General features: G+C 40.9%; 1 pseudogene; it reads left to right on the top strand.

Moving 5' to 3' along the window:
• Nucleotides 1–10,897: 10,897 nt before the first annotated feature.
• On the top strand, nucleotides 10,898–11,852 carry LOC134384136 (solute carrier family 25 member 3-like; annotated as a pseudogene).
• The last annotated feature ends 2,131 nt before the right edge of the window (nucleotides 11,853–13,983 follow it).

Raw genomic sequence — 13,983 nt, 5'->3', positions numbered from 1 at the left:
GTTTAACTTTGCCATGAACTTAGTTATCCCAAATCTTGGGACACCTCAAAAGCTGGCACAAAGTTCATATTTTACCGAAGGACAATAAATGAAATCATATTCTGTTTTTGTAGAAATTTGTGATACCGTAAGGTCTTTTATTTTTTCCCTTCAGGTCCAAAAAAAGAAAGTAATGAGCCACTAACACCTAAGCTGAAAAGCTTGTAATTGTAGGATCAGACATATTTAAGAAGCTAGTACGGTTAATACCTGGCTAAAATGTGTGCATTTTTCTTTGCCATTTCTTTGAATTTTTCTCTGTCTGATGGAAGAATGGTAGAAGCCAGGGCCTGATGTCCACCTTGATTTTCCTGAGTCTCTGATGGCAGCTCTTCTTTGCATTTCTCACCAGCTGCCTGGCAATAGGAGATGGTTGCCATTCTGAGGCCCATTAGACACTAAGAAGCTGAAAAGAGGTTTGTAAAGTCTTTTTCTGCTCTTGAAAAAAAATTCCTTATTTTAATAAGAGGGGAAAATTATATGCTTCCTGTATTATCTTCCTGTATAATTTGGCCCTTCAAGAACTTCAGCAGTAGCTTACAGCCATTTAAAGAGGTCTAGGTTTTCGCTACTTTGCTCTAACACCCTCTATTTTAATTTTTTATTTTAAAAATATGGTCCCTTAGATAAAGGACAGGCAAGCTCTTTTTCTTACTCCACCCGATTCAAAATATCTAGTTTTTTCACTGACCTTGTCATTTGAAAATAGTGCTTAAAAATCATAGTTTCAATACTGCTGCCAAAAAATCTGAGACATAAGCTGCATTGTTTCATATACTGCAAATTGTAAGGTCATTTTCTACATTATCAAATATAAATTTCAACATCAGGTGGCATAGGATAATAAGGCCTAAAAAAGAAAACGACTCTCACTTACATTTCATGCTTGACCACCCAAGCTGTCTTCATTTTCTCATTAATAATTTAAAGGAAAATCCTATTCAGAGCAAGGTATTTGAGTTAACATATTTTAACCTCCTTAACTACAAAATGCTTCCATATTTACTTTGTAGCTGTAGGGGCAAAATACACCCAAGGTGATGTGAATTTGCATAGTGCTTTGAGAAGAGTAATAAGCATATATCTTTTTAATCAGAAGTCACATTACAAGATGCAGAAACCCCAGAGTTTATACAGTAAACAAATCTAAGAAGAAAGAAGAAAACTAGTTTATTTCTCTTTTCCCCCCAAAGTCTCAATTTGTGTAGGTGAATTTCAACAGTTTTATTTACTTCACTCTTGGAAATCCAGACAAATTGATTGTTTTATTTAGGTTGACGACTGATTACTTCTTAGGCTGCTGCTATTTGAAAAATACATATACATTTCTTTAATGGTTATTTTAAAAGATGCTGACAAGATATAAAAGTGAAAAATTAGAAATCGTAAAAGGATGGGGAAAGTAAGTATAGAGAGCACCGCTTCCTTCCCCACACCTAAACCTTAGGACATTTATGTTTAAGAAAGTCTGCATCATTGAAGGCAATAGTTTATAAAGTAACAAGTTGTAGTTGCTGAGGAATCACCATTTTGACTAATACAAAGGGACTGCTTGGTGGTCATATCTGACTCCGAACTTCAGATATGGCCCCTTTTCTCTAAGGGTCCCAAGTTCCCTAATGCCTCTTCTCTTCAGTTAATGTGATTGTTATTGGTACTGTTTAACTCATAATCATTTTAAAGACACTTGCATTAGCAGTGCACAGAGATGTCATTTATAATCATTAAATATTCCATGCAGTAGAATGTTTCCTTACTGATAGCACACAATAGTAAGGAAGGGCTTTTTTGTGTATAGCATCTGTCCCCCAGCAGCTATAACCTAGATATCTGCTGTCTTCCCCTTCTTCAGGCTCTCTCCAGTGAGCAATGAAAACTTTATTGGAAATTTCACAGAGGAGGTGGAGGAAAGGATTTACATGACACATCCTAGAGCAGATGCTTTAAGATCCTGCCTTAGCATTTCTGTTCTCTCTATATCCACCTCTGCTGTGCCACACACACTGGAGATAAATTGGTCTGTCCTTCTCCTTCACCTAGACTGTCTAGCTCTCTAGCTTCTCTCTCCTTTCTTGATTTTTTGTCAGCCTCTGTAAAGGCTGTGGCTATCTTATTTAGACATTCAGTAAATACATGTTGAATACACAAATGAATCCTGCCTCCCTCTCCTGCCAGTGTGAAAGTTACCTCCTCCCTAATTGGCATAGTAAATCAATTTGGCTTCAGCAACTTTCCTCAAACATCATACAAGTGCTCACCAAAACAGAAAGCCCATAGTGATCAGGACTACTCTTCTGACAAGCAGAATTAGGGGATCAACTTTGCTTCCTTGAAGTCACCCCCACACCACTAATGGTTTAATTAATAGTAATAATAACAGCTAGCCCTTACTGAGCGTTTATATGTGCCAGGTACTCTCAAGTCCTTTACACATATTAGTTCACATAATCCTCACAACAACCCTCGTAAGTAGGTCCTATTAATATTACCCCCATTTTACATATGAAGAAATTGAGGCGTAGACAAGTTAAGAACTCAAATTTTCACAGCCATTAGGTGGCAGAGCCATGACTCAAAACTAAGAAATCTATCCTCAAAGTCTATGTTCTTAACCACGTATTTGCTAACCCAAATATTTCTTCTAAACAAAACAGTGCTCTCCCCAGGAAAGCTTTGGTGATGAATAGAAATGTTTGTCCTATTATGTACTCCATTACAGTTGGGGCAAAAGGGGGTGAAGGTGGTAACAACCTGGGGAAACTATGCCCTGCTTAGCTGTTTTTCTCTACCCACAGTCAACTATATGCTAAGCTTAAGGTACACAGGAGTAAATAAGACAGAATCCTTACCTTTTAGGCATACATTCTAGCTAGCAATCCAGACAGTAAACGAACAATTCCGGTGTGATGAAAGTCGGGAAGAGGCTGTCTTAGTTCATTTCCTCCTGGTAGAACAGAATACCACAGACTGGGTAATTACAGACAATAGAAGTTTTATTTTGATCATGGTTCTGGAGGCTAGGAAGTCCAAGAGCATGGTGCCAGCATCTGGTAAGGACCTTTGTGCTGCATCATAACATGGCAGAAGGGCAAATGAACACACAAGACAGAGAGAGATAAATGGGGCCAAACTTCATTCTTTTATCAGGAGCCCACTCCCATAATAACTAACCCACTCCTGTGATAACAGCATTAATCCATTCAAGAGAGCAGAACCCTCATGACCTCATCACCTCTTAAAGATCCCACCTATAAATGCCATTACATTTCTGCTGTGGATTGAGTGTCCCACAAAACTCATTGAAGCTTAACCCCCATTGTAACAGAGCTAAGAGAGTGGGAAATCCAATTATGGTATTTGAAAGGTGGGGTCTTTAAGAGGTAATTAGATTGTGAGGACTGTGCCCTCGCAAATGGATTGATCTATTCATGGAGTAATGGGCATGGTTCTGATGGCTTTATAAGGAGGGCAAGTGAGAAGATTAGTTTCACACTATCTCTTGCTCATGCCATTCTCGCCATGTGATACCCTGGTTGCCACAGGACCCTATACAGAGCCCCCCACTAAGAAGAAGGCCCTCACCACCTGCACCCCTGGATCATGGACTTCACAGCCTCCAAAAGCATAAGAAATGAATTTCCTGTCTTTATAAATTACCCAGTTTCAAGTATTCTTTTATAAGCAACAGAAACAGACTAACAGAGTTGACAATTAAATTTCAACATGAATTTTAGAGGGGACATTCAAACCATAGAAAAGATGATATGAGATCTTAACCTGGCTTGAGAAACCAAGGAAGAATTCCCTGAGGGGTTGATTTCTAAGCTGCTGCCTAAAGGGTGAGTAGGCAGGTACAAAGCAGGAGAGGTACGTCTGCACATTTGAAAGGCCTGCGGAGCGGCTGTGGTACAGCGAGATTGGGAGACTGGCAAGAGATGAGGTGGAGATGTAAGTAACAGCCAGGTTGTGGAAGGAGTCCTTGGGGGAAATCGTGGGAATCACTGTCTAGGACCAAAGAGAGGAAATGACATGGCTGGCCAGGCCAAACTATAACCTTGGTTATTCTTTCAGAAAGTGGAACAATGAGTAATTAGGACTCACCATAGGTATTGCAAGATTAAAATGGAGTTGAGTGGGGTTTTCCTTGGGGTGGTTGTTCCAGGTGGGGCACAAATTCAAAACTAGCCATGGACCCTATGCTAGGCAAGGTTGTTTCTCCTAACCCTGGAATACTGTTGACTGATTCATCTGACCTCTCCTAGGAATCCTAAAGAGGTGAGGTACAAAGCAGTGATGGAAGAGAAAGGAGTGAGAGAAAAGAGCGAGATGCAATCAAACAGGCTGAAAGCTGTGGGAGAGGCTATGTAGGTAAGGACTGAAACAATAGCTGATTGTATGTATTTTTGATAGTACCATCAAATTTCTATAAATATCAAGAAATTTTTTTTCTGGAAAGATGAGAGGCATATGTCCCTATAAATACATTGCTAATAGGGAGTAATATAACCTTTAATATCTCTGTACTTTGGTAAAATGCAAATTTGGTTTAACAAAACAGGCATAAATCGAGTGCCTAGTGTATACAGGGCACAGTTCCCTAATAAAATCAGAGTAAAAAAAGAGCAAAGAAGCAAAGAAAATTAAATTTAATCTTACTTTTTCTGTGTATGTTCCTTGTTTAGTTTCTTAGAACAGTAAGTTCCTATCTATCTTTAAAAAAAAAATGGAAATTTTTTCCCTGAATTCTGCTTCTATGAGAATGGAAAGCAGTTATCAGGAATTTATCTTTGAAAAGACCTTTTCATTTTATGTCACAGAGTCAGTACAAATTCAGTCCATGTCATAACTGAGAACAGATGGCAAGAAATACTACTCTAAAGACAGGAAAAATGGGTGAGAACCTGATTATTAGTTATCAACTGTGTTACCTTGGCTAAAACACTTAACTTCTCTCAGCCTCAGTTGTAGTAGTAATGTTTGTATGATGTGTTGTAAATTCCAAAGTGTCCCACATTTATCCCATTCAGTGATATTAATATTTAATGAATACTTACAGCTTTGTAGGCATGGTCTCATTTAAACCATAGAACATCTATAAGGGAGGTGCTTTTACAGTGTCCATTTGACAAATGGTAACACTGAAGCTTAGAGTTAAAAAACGTTTTACCCAACGTATATAGGAATTGACAGATGCACATATGGGGCTGGCTCAGTTGGTTAGAGCACGATGTAATAACACCAAGGTCAAGGGTTCAGATCCACATACTGGCCAGCTGCCCCAAAAAGAAAAAGCACGTATGAATAACCTTCAAGTCTGTACTCTTAACCACTATGCTATATTGCCATCTAGTTATTTCAGTTGCTTTAATTATAAAGTGAGATCTCTGATTCTCACAGGATTGATGACATAATGTATTTGGAATGCCTAGCACAGCATCTGGTAAGCAGGAAGAAGGGCAAGGGAAAGGAAGATGAGGAGGAAGAAGTAGTACCTCTGACTTAACCAAGGACATCTCCAATCACAAGATTTGATTCAGGTGCAGAGCCTTTCCAGGTAGCATCAGGCTTTCCAAGCATAGACTAAAACCAAGCTGTCCAATGCTGTGTAGCCTTTGTGGCCATTGAGCACTTGAAGTGTGGCCAGTCCAAATTGAGATGTGCTGAAAGTATAAAAATACACCAGACTTCAAAGCCATAGTATGAAAAAAAGAATGCAAAATATCTGAACAGATTACATATTGAAATAATATTTTGGCTATATTGAGTTAAATAACATTTTAATGTGTTTTTTTACTTTTTTAATGTGGCTACTAGAAAATTTAAAATTACATATATGTCTTGCATCATATTTCTCTTGGGCAGCAGTGCACGAGAAATTTGCTCGGTTCTCCTTCCACTTTCAAAGACCAGGTTTTCAACAGCAACTCAGATTTTAGCTTTGTATGGAGTACACCACTTTTATACATCCCTTTGTCATGTTGGGTAGATAAACTTCCCTAGCATGAATCTCTACTCTTTGCCATTTAGGGCCTTTCTAATGGAATCAAAACACCGTCTCATGCTTTAGAATTGGAGATATTTATCTGACTATTAGAATATGTCAACTAGAAGAGTCTAATAAAACTCCAGTTTGCATTTTGAATCTTCAGATTTATTGATTTTATTTTTATAGGAATATTTTCATATTTATCTTATTAGGTGTAAATTACCAGTAAAATACTAGAAAAGAGAGAAAGGGTGTCATTATATACTAAAGTTACAGCATGCCTGTCATACATAATCCATCAGTTTTGCCTAAGAGCCCAATCAGTGGGCATGGGTCAGTTATGTACATGCTGCTTAATAAATGAAGTCCCTTGGACATTTAATATTGTTAAGAACTCTGGAAATATAATTTTAAAAATATTTGATTCATGCCCTCTTCTCCCCCAGAACCACCCCAAGTAAACAGTTACTACCACCAGAAGCACTGATGTTGCTTTGCACAAATAATTTCTTAAACAAAAAAAAGGCATGAAGATTTGTTATGAACAGTTTTCTTCTTTGCATATAGAGATTGTTACCTCCCTCAACAGTTTCTTTAAACGTGGTTAAACTTACTCAGTTTAATCAGTTTGAGGATTGTTGCTTTTTCCTCTTTAACTTGCCAGATAAATCAGAAAGATTTATTTTAAAAGACAGTCTAAGGAACTCCGTAATTCCCAATCTGTCAGAGTTTTACAAATAAATCTCAGTTGAATGCCTGTCATTGTTTCCAATCTGGTCAAGAAAAAAGAAAAAGTATACAATTCATCAGAATAGTTAGTTGATTGGGGCTGAATAATTCTAAGAATAAACATTCGACCTTCTGGCACCTCTTAAACCTCCTGGAGTGAGAAGGATTATAAATTAAATATACAAGATGTAAAATGGTCCAAATACACTCTTAACTTTATTGCGAGCATGTGGGACACATCTAGATAAGTTAAAACCAAGTGTGGGTTTAGAGTTTGGCCATCTTTCATCAGTGGCTTACTAAAGCTTTATTTCTTTGGTGTAAGGATAGGGGGCTGCAAGGAGTGGGTGGAAAGAATGGAATAGTGGCAGTAGTGCTCCCTGTTGCCCAATGGCCACTTCCCTAAAGTTTCAGGGATTTTTAGAGACATGGTACCCTAAGAGATAATGAAGTTTTTAAGTATAGGGAAGTCAGGAAGGAAAGAACTAACATTCATTGAGGGATTACAACATTGCAAGCATTATGCTATCTTTTAAATTAATGATATTAAGTTCATTACAAATTTGAGAAAGAATATGATATATTTTATAGATGAAGAAACTACGGTTTAAGAAAGGTAGATAAACTTTACAAATTTCATAGCCAGAAGTGGAATAATGCAGGATTTGGATTCAGGTATGCCTGGCTCCAAAGCCTGTGCTTCTTATACTGCACCTCACTGCCAGTGCCTGGAGGCCATGGGCGTAAAGAGGACTACTAGAAGTATGGTGACCAACTGTCCTGATTTGCCTGGGACTGAGAGAGTTTCAGGGACATTGGACTTTGAGTGCTAAAACCAGGAATGTCTAGGGCAAACCAGGATGAGTTGGTTGTGGTAGCCAGAATTCAACTGACTAAAGCACCAGGCTGGAAGGGTCCAATTAGAAAAGGAGAAAGGCTGCCCGATTGTCTGTCCTGTCCCTCTCTGTGGCCCAGGCTGCTGTGCTACAGGTGAGCAATCTCTGTCCTGCTTATTTTATGCCTTGACACATCTGGGACATTGTCAAAAGAGTTCACATCTCTGCCAGTTATAATTTCTTCAGTTTCTGTCCCAAGTCATCAAAATCTATAAGAATTTAGTTAACTGAATCATCTGCTTGAGTGGAGGGGAAAGAGCAGTCTGTGGCATCACAGAAACATGAGTTCTGTGAGAATTAAGGAGGGCCAGAAAAGGGGGTGAGTAACAGAACTGACATTCACGGAATGCTTATTCATGTACAGGGTACTGAACTAGCTACTTTCTGCACATTATCCACCCATTAGTGCACATTATCTCTCCTTATAAGTAATCCAACTTGCAGATTTAAAAAAGAAAAAAATTAATAAGCTCAGAAAGAGGCTAAACAACTTGCCTAACATCACACAGCTAGAAAAAAAAGTTGGAACTCCGAATTTATTTCTGCCCAGAGAGCTGTGTGACTTTTTCCACTATATTATAGAGTCTGACTATGATATTGTGATATAATAAGAGTCATATATCTAGAGTCCCTAAAACCCTTGTGATTTCCTGAGTGGTAGGGATGATAGTATCTTTTGTTATAATATTTGGCCTTCTCCCCAGTTTCTTGGAATCTTTGGAGTGATAAAAGTGTCTTTTTTGTATGCTGATGAGATGACTGCTGGCCAGGTCCCCTAGGTAGCTTCAGGATGTGGGATGGTCACCAGAAAGACCAAGGCATGATTAGAGAGTTGGAACTTTCAGCCCCCACTCCCACCTCCAGGGAGGATAGAAGAGCTGGAGATTGAATTAATCACCAATGGCCAAGGATTTACTTGATCATATCTAAGTAATAAAACCTCCATGAAAACCCCTAAACTATAGAGTTCTGAGAACTTCCAAGTTAGTAAACACTGATGTGCTGGAGAGCGAAGCACCCCAAGAAGGCTGAATCTCCATTCCCCTTTACCTCATACTTTGTCCTATGCTTCTCTTCCATTTGGTTGTTTCTGAGTTGTATCCTTTATAACAAACCAATAAATGTAAATAAAGTGTTTTCCTGAGTTCTGTGAACTGTTCTTACAAATTATTGAATATGAGGAGGGGATTGTGGGAATCCCCAATTTATAGCCAGTAGGTCTGAAGTATGGGAATCCTCTGGACTTGAGATTGGTGTCTGAAGTAGGGTCAGTCTTAGGGGACTGAGCCCTTAACCTGTGGGCTCTGAGAAGTCAGTGTCAAAATTGAATTGAATTGTTGGATGCACAGTTAGGGTCCGGAGAGTTGGAGAATTGGTTGTTGGTGTGGAGAAAACCCATACGTTTGCTGTCAGAAGTGTTGTGAATAGAAAAGATCATAGTACTGACATATAGTCGTGTTTAATAAATATTGAGTTCTCCTTTTCATTAGTTCCTAAGAACTTAAATCTATTAATTTCAGTGTCCTTCATATAATTTAAAATACAATAACATACCAAAAACAGTATTCTCCAAGCTCTTATGATGAATATAGAAATTTGCAATGGGGAATGAAGTTATCTGCTTAAGTTCACCCTATATATTAAAGCTGAGAAAATAAGTCAGGCAAGTACTCCAATTCATTCTCACTGATCAGTGAATTGGCCAATACTCACTGAGTATTGGATAGAGAACGCTGTATCATGAGATGATACATAAACAAAGTAAGTACTGTTCTTACAGTCTCGTCAGAAGTATTACCTCTACAGTTTTTTAAAAAGGCAATTTACCAGTCCAGATTAAATACAAATGAATGTCTGGGAAACTACTTAAACACTATAGCTACCAGAAAAACACAAGGGAGGTGAGCTAATAAAGGTTTCTAGTAGGCATGCCTTGCACCTGATTCTGTAAGATGACAGGAATTGGAAGAGGAAAGTGGAAGGGCATATGCAAAGTCACGGACATAGGGAAAAGGACATCTTGCACTGATATATATTTGTATAATTGGAATGGAGAAACCATAGATGGGCCTAAGTATTTATGGCTGAAAATCAAACACCGTCCATGTAAATTAAAATGTCATGAGAAGGAAGTGAGCCAATATGATGCAGAGATCGAAGAATATCTACCAGATACCTGAACAAATAGGGGTTCTGTTAGCAAAGGGGAATGGGCAATTGCTTTTGAGTAGACAACAACAGTGTCTGCCACTCCATATCTATGAAATGGGAAGAATATCTAGTACAGTTGTAGGGTTAGAGATGTTTAAATCAACCGACAAAGAGTAGGTACTCAGTGTTTGCTATTTTATTTGAGCACTTTATGATTATGTTTTGGGAATTATAAAAATTCTGTTTGGGGACAATGTGGGGTATTAGCTCTGCTTTGATATATTAACTCAAAATGTGCCTGGCACACAATAGGCACTTAATAAATCATTTGAGTGAAAATAATCAGCATCCCCACCTCCCATCCACAATTTAGTGTGTACTTCCATGCTTCCTAGGCCTTCACTACAATTGTTATAGACAGGAGTGGAGTGTGAGTGTTGGGGCAAGATGTCACCCTATCTGCCAGATAAAAACTGGGCCTCCAACGCCAGGTTCCTGCTCTCTCTGCCATACTGTTCTCAACAGCAGAACACTGTTGCTATGGAGATGACCATTACCCTAAGCGCGCACAGTTGGGTGAGGACTCCAGAAAGGCTTCTCAGGAAGGCAGTGGTGTATGGCGACTCTTCATCCCTTCGCCCACTTCCTCATCTACTTACTCGCCTATTCCTGCGTTTACTCGTGTTTGTACTTGTTAATTTACTTTTTTATCATCGCTGTAGAGGACTAGGCAGCCGAGCTGGGCAAAAGCCACTTGGGGAGGGAAAGCCCTACCCCCAGCCCAAGGTGAGATCCTGGACGACTGACCATTGGCCGAGGAGGGGTGAGGGGCGGTGCGACCAAGCGGAGGGCGGGTCTGCAGGGGAAGAGGCGGGGCGATGCTGCCTATTTAAACTCTGGCGCGCGGACCCCCCCCCCCCGCGGGCTGCGCAGGCGCGAGTTGAGTGTTCCTGGGTGGCGCCCTGAGGGCCCTGTGGGGACTTCCCCTCCTTGGACAGTTGGCTGGGCGGCCTCGCGATGGCCTGTGTCCCCCGAGGAATGCACCTGGACGGAAAGAGGCCTTCCTGGAGCCAGTGTGTGCCTGCACAGCGTGGCCATGTGTGACGCCGACGGCTACCGAGCCGTGGAGGCGAGACGCGCGGGCCCTCGCGGGGACAGGCCCTGGGTGACGGCGGCGGAAGAGAGCTTCGAGTATGGCTCGGCCAGGTACCTGCTGCTGTGAGGCCTGGGCGGGATGCTGAGCTGCGGGCTGACGCACACGGCCATCGTGGCCCTGGACCTGGTCAAGTGCTGCATGCAGGGGGACCTGGCAAGTACAAGGGCATCCTGAGCGGCTTCGGCGTGGCGGTGCGTGACGACGCGCGCCTGGCCCGCGGCTGGGCCCCGACCTTCCTGGGCTACTCCCTGCAAGGCTTCTTCAAGTTCGGCCTCTCCGAGGTCTTTAAGATTTGCCGTGCGCAGCCCCTGGGCTAGGAGAAGGCCTGCGTGTGGAGAACCGGCCTGTACCTGGCCGCCTGGGCCAGCGCCGAGTTCTTCGCCGACGTGGCCCTGGCGCCCACGGAGGCCGTCAAAGTCCCCGGACAGACGCAGCCCGGCTCCGCCCGCACCCTGCGCGCCGCCATCCCCAGGACGTACGGCGAGGAGGGCCTGCGGGCCTTCTACAAGGGCGTGGCGCCGCTGTGGATGCGGCAGATCCCCGGCACCATGATGAAATCGCCTGCTTCGAGCGCACGGTGGAGGCTCTCTACAAGAGTCTGCGCGCCAAGGCCGAGCAGCTGGGCGTCACCTTCGTGGCCGGCCACATCGCCGGCGGCTTCTGCGCCGTCGTGTCCCATCCCGCCGACTCCGTGGGCTCCGTGTTGAACCAGGAGAAGGGCAGCACGGCCCTGGGCGTCCTCCGAAGACTGGGCTTTGCGGGCGTGTGGAAGGGCCTGTTCGCTCGCATCATCATGATCGGCACCCTGACGGCCCTGCAGTGGTTCATCCACGACTCAGTCAAGGTGTACTTCAACCTGCCTCGCCCTCCCGCCGCTCAAGAGCCAAGTCTCTAAACAGGCAGAAGTAGGTGTGGGTTCGTGAACTACTGTGGCCACAAGGGGTCCTGATTTCCATTAAGTGGAGAATTGTTTAAAGTGCTAACTTGTTCGGGAGAGGTGACTTCATATGCAGTCCGAGTTCTCTTTAAATGACTGATTCCTTCTTTTTGGCAATCCAAGAGGACTGCAAACGTTTCATTTGGGAGTCCGAACCATTTTCTTTGGGGAATTGGCGTGGTTGCTTTAACTCGATACCGTTTCAACAATTATAAGGGGAAAAGTCTTAACAGGAAGTAATGTTAGGTAATTTAGTGTCTAAATTGCATCTCCTTTGATTCACCATTTCTGTGGAGATTACTTAAGTATAACTACCGAGGGCCGAGCCCGTGGCGCACTCGGGAGAGTGCGGCGCTGGGAGCGCAGCGACGCTCCCGCCGCGGGTTCGGATCCTATACAGGAATGGCCGGTGCACTCACTGGCTGAGTGCCGGTCACGAAAAAAAGACAAAAAAAAAAAAAAAAAAGTATAACTACCGAATAGCCTACAAATGAGGTTTTAAGGTCAGCACAACTATGTGGGATGGGGAACAAAATGAAATTCTGGTACAGGGTGTTCATCTCAATGGAAATTGTGCACTTATTGAATAGATGAAGGACTCGTTGCACATTTCCTGTTCATGTCGATTACAGGTAAAAATTACTAGAAGTTGAATTGTGACTTATATTGCCTGATAGCTTAGAAAGTATTCACCGTCTTCAAAGAGAAGATCCGCATTTTCTCATTTTACTTTGTCCCTTCTCTTCTTGATGTTGCTGACTAGAACATAGCTCTCTACAGGAAGTGCTACAGTTGGATCAATGTAGAAAGCCAAAATGAGGTGAAAGGCAGGCTCTGGGAATAAATATAAAGAAAACCCTCAGTTTTCCAGAGATTTCTTTTTTTTTTTTTGATTTAAATAAATTATTTTTTTGAAGGAGATAAGTTACTCAAATTTTAACAAGAAGTCAGGTTTGTTGGTAGACAAAAGACAGTACTGAAGGCTCTGCCCCCAAAATATCCAGAATCCAGGGTTTTCATATTTTTTCATCGTTCAATTTCTCATGGGTCACTTTCCATTCAAAGGATTCTGGAGACCAAATAAGATAGGATTCTTTTGGCTATCAACCAAGAGTCCAGAGATTTCTTTTATAAAACTCAGCTTTCAACAGACATACATCCGAAGAGGACTATATCATCCTGACATTAAAAAAAAAAAAAAAAAAAAAACCCTGCAAATTCCAACAATTTTTTTGTGGAATATTAAAGAATGGTTTTGGTGACTTTGGAAGGAAAATCTAACATTAAATGTAATGAATACTATTCACTTAGTTTGGTAGATGTTTCAGTGATCTTTACAATGGTTCAGCTTCATAAAACTTATTGGTTGTAAGGCACATTTTGATTCTCTGTAGCTTTCACATCTCTGGTTGGGGGAAATTATAAAATCAGTGAAATTCTGTGAATTAGAGATGTTTGTACAATGTGAATAGGAAATAAACTTTAATATGATATTTGATATAACTTACCAAAGTGTTAGGTGATTGCCTTAATAACTTGTATTAAATTAGACTACAAACTTAGAATATGTTGATATTTGTAATAGTAAACTGTTTAGTGGCTAACAAGTTAAAAGGTTTCTAGATTTAAGTATGTCTGAACTGTCTTGACTGGATAATAAAGAGCTTGGAGGAAAAAGAACTGGTGAATGAGATTAAATGAACTTTTTTATATTCAGTGCTTCTGTTTTGCTTATTGGTAAGAATCACTATCTATTGTTAATACACTTCACTTTCCTTAGTAGATGAGTGTTCAAGTTTGTTGAAAAGAAAAGTTCTTGGTAAAAGAGAATGATAAACAAATATAGTGGAACTTAATTGTGCAAATTTATTTTTGCAGAATTTTAAAACAAATACATTTTTGTCTAGTGTTGTAAAATGTTTGTAGGAAGTTTCTTTGGTCAACAATTTGTTATAGTACTTTCAGTAATATAATTTAGGAAATTGCTGCAACATCTATGGATTTCAATAGAGTAAGAGACCACTTATTCTGGTCTGTGGTATTTCGTGATTGTTCTCTTGATAACACCAGATAATTTTGTAACATACAT

The sequence above is a fragment of the Cynocephalus volans genome, chromosome 8 (genome assembly GCF_027409185.1).
Source record: "Cynocephalus volans isolate mCynVol1 chromosome 8, mCynVol1.pri, whole genome shotgun sequence".
Lineage (NCBI taxonomy): Eukaryota > Metazoa > Chordata > Mammalia > Dermoptera > Cynocephalidae > Cynocephalus > Cynocephalus volans.
This window is presented reverse-complemented; position numbering and strand designations above follow the sequence as displayed.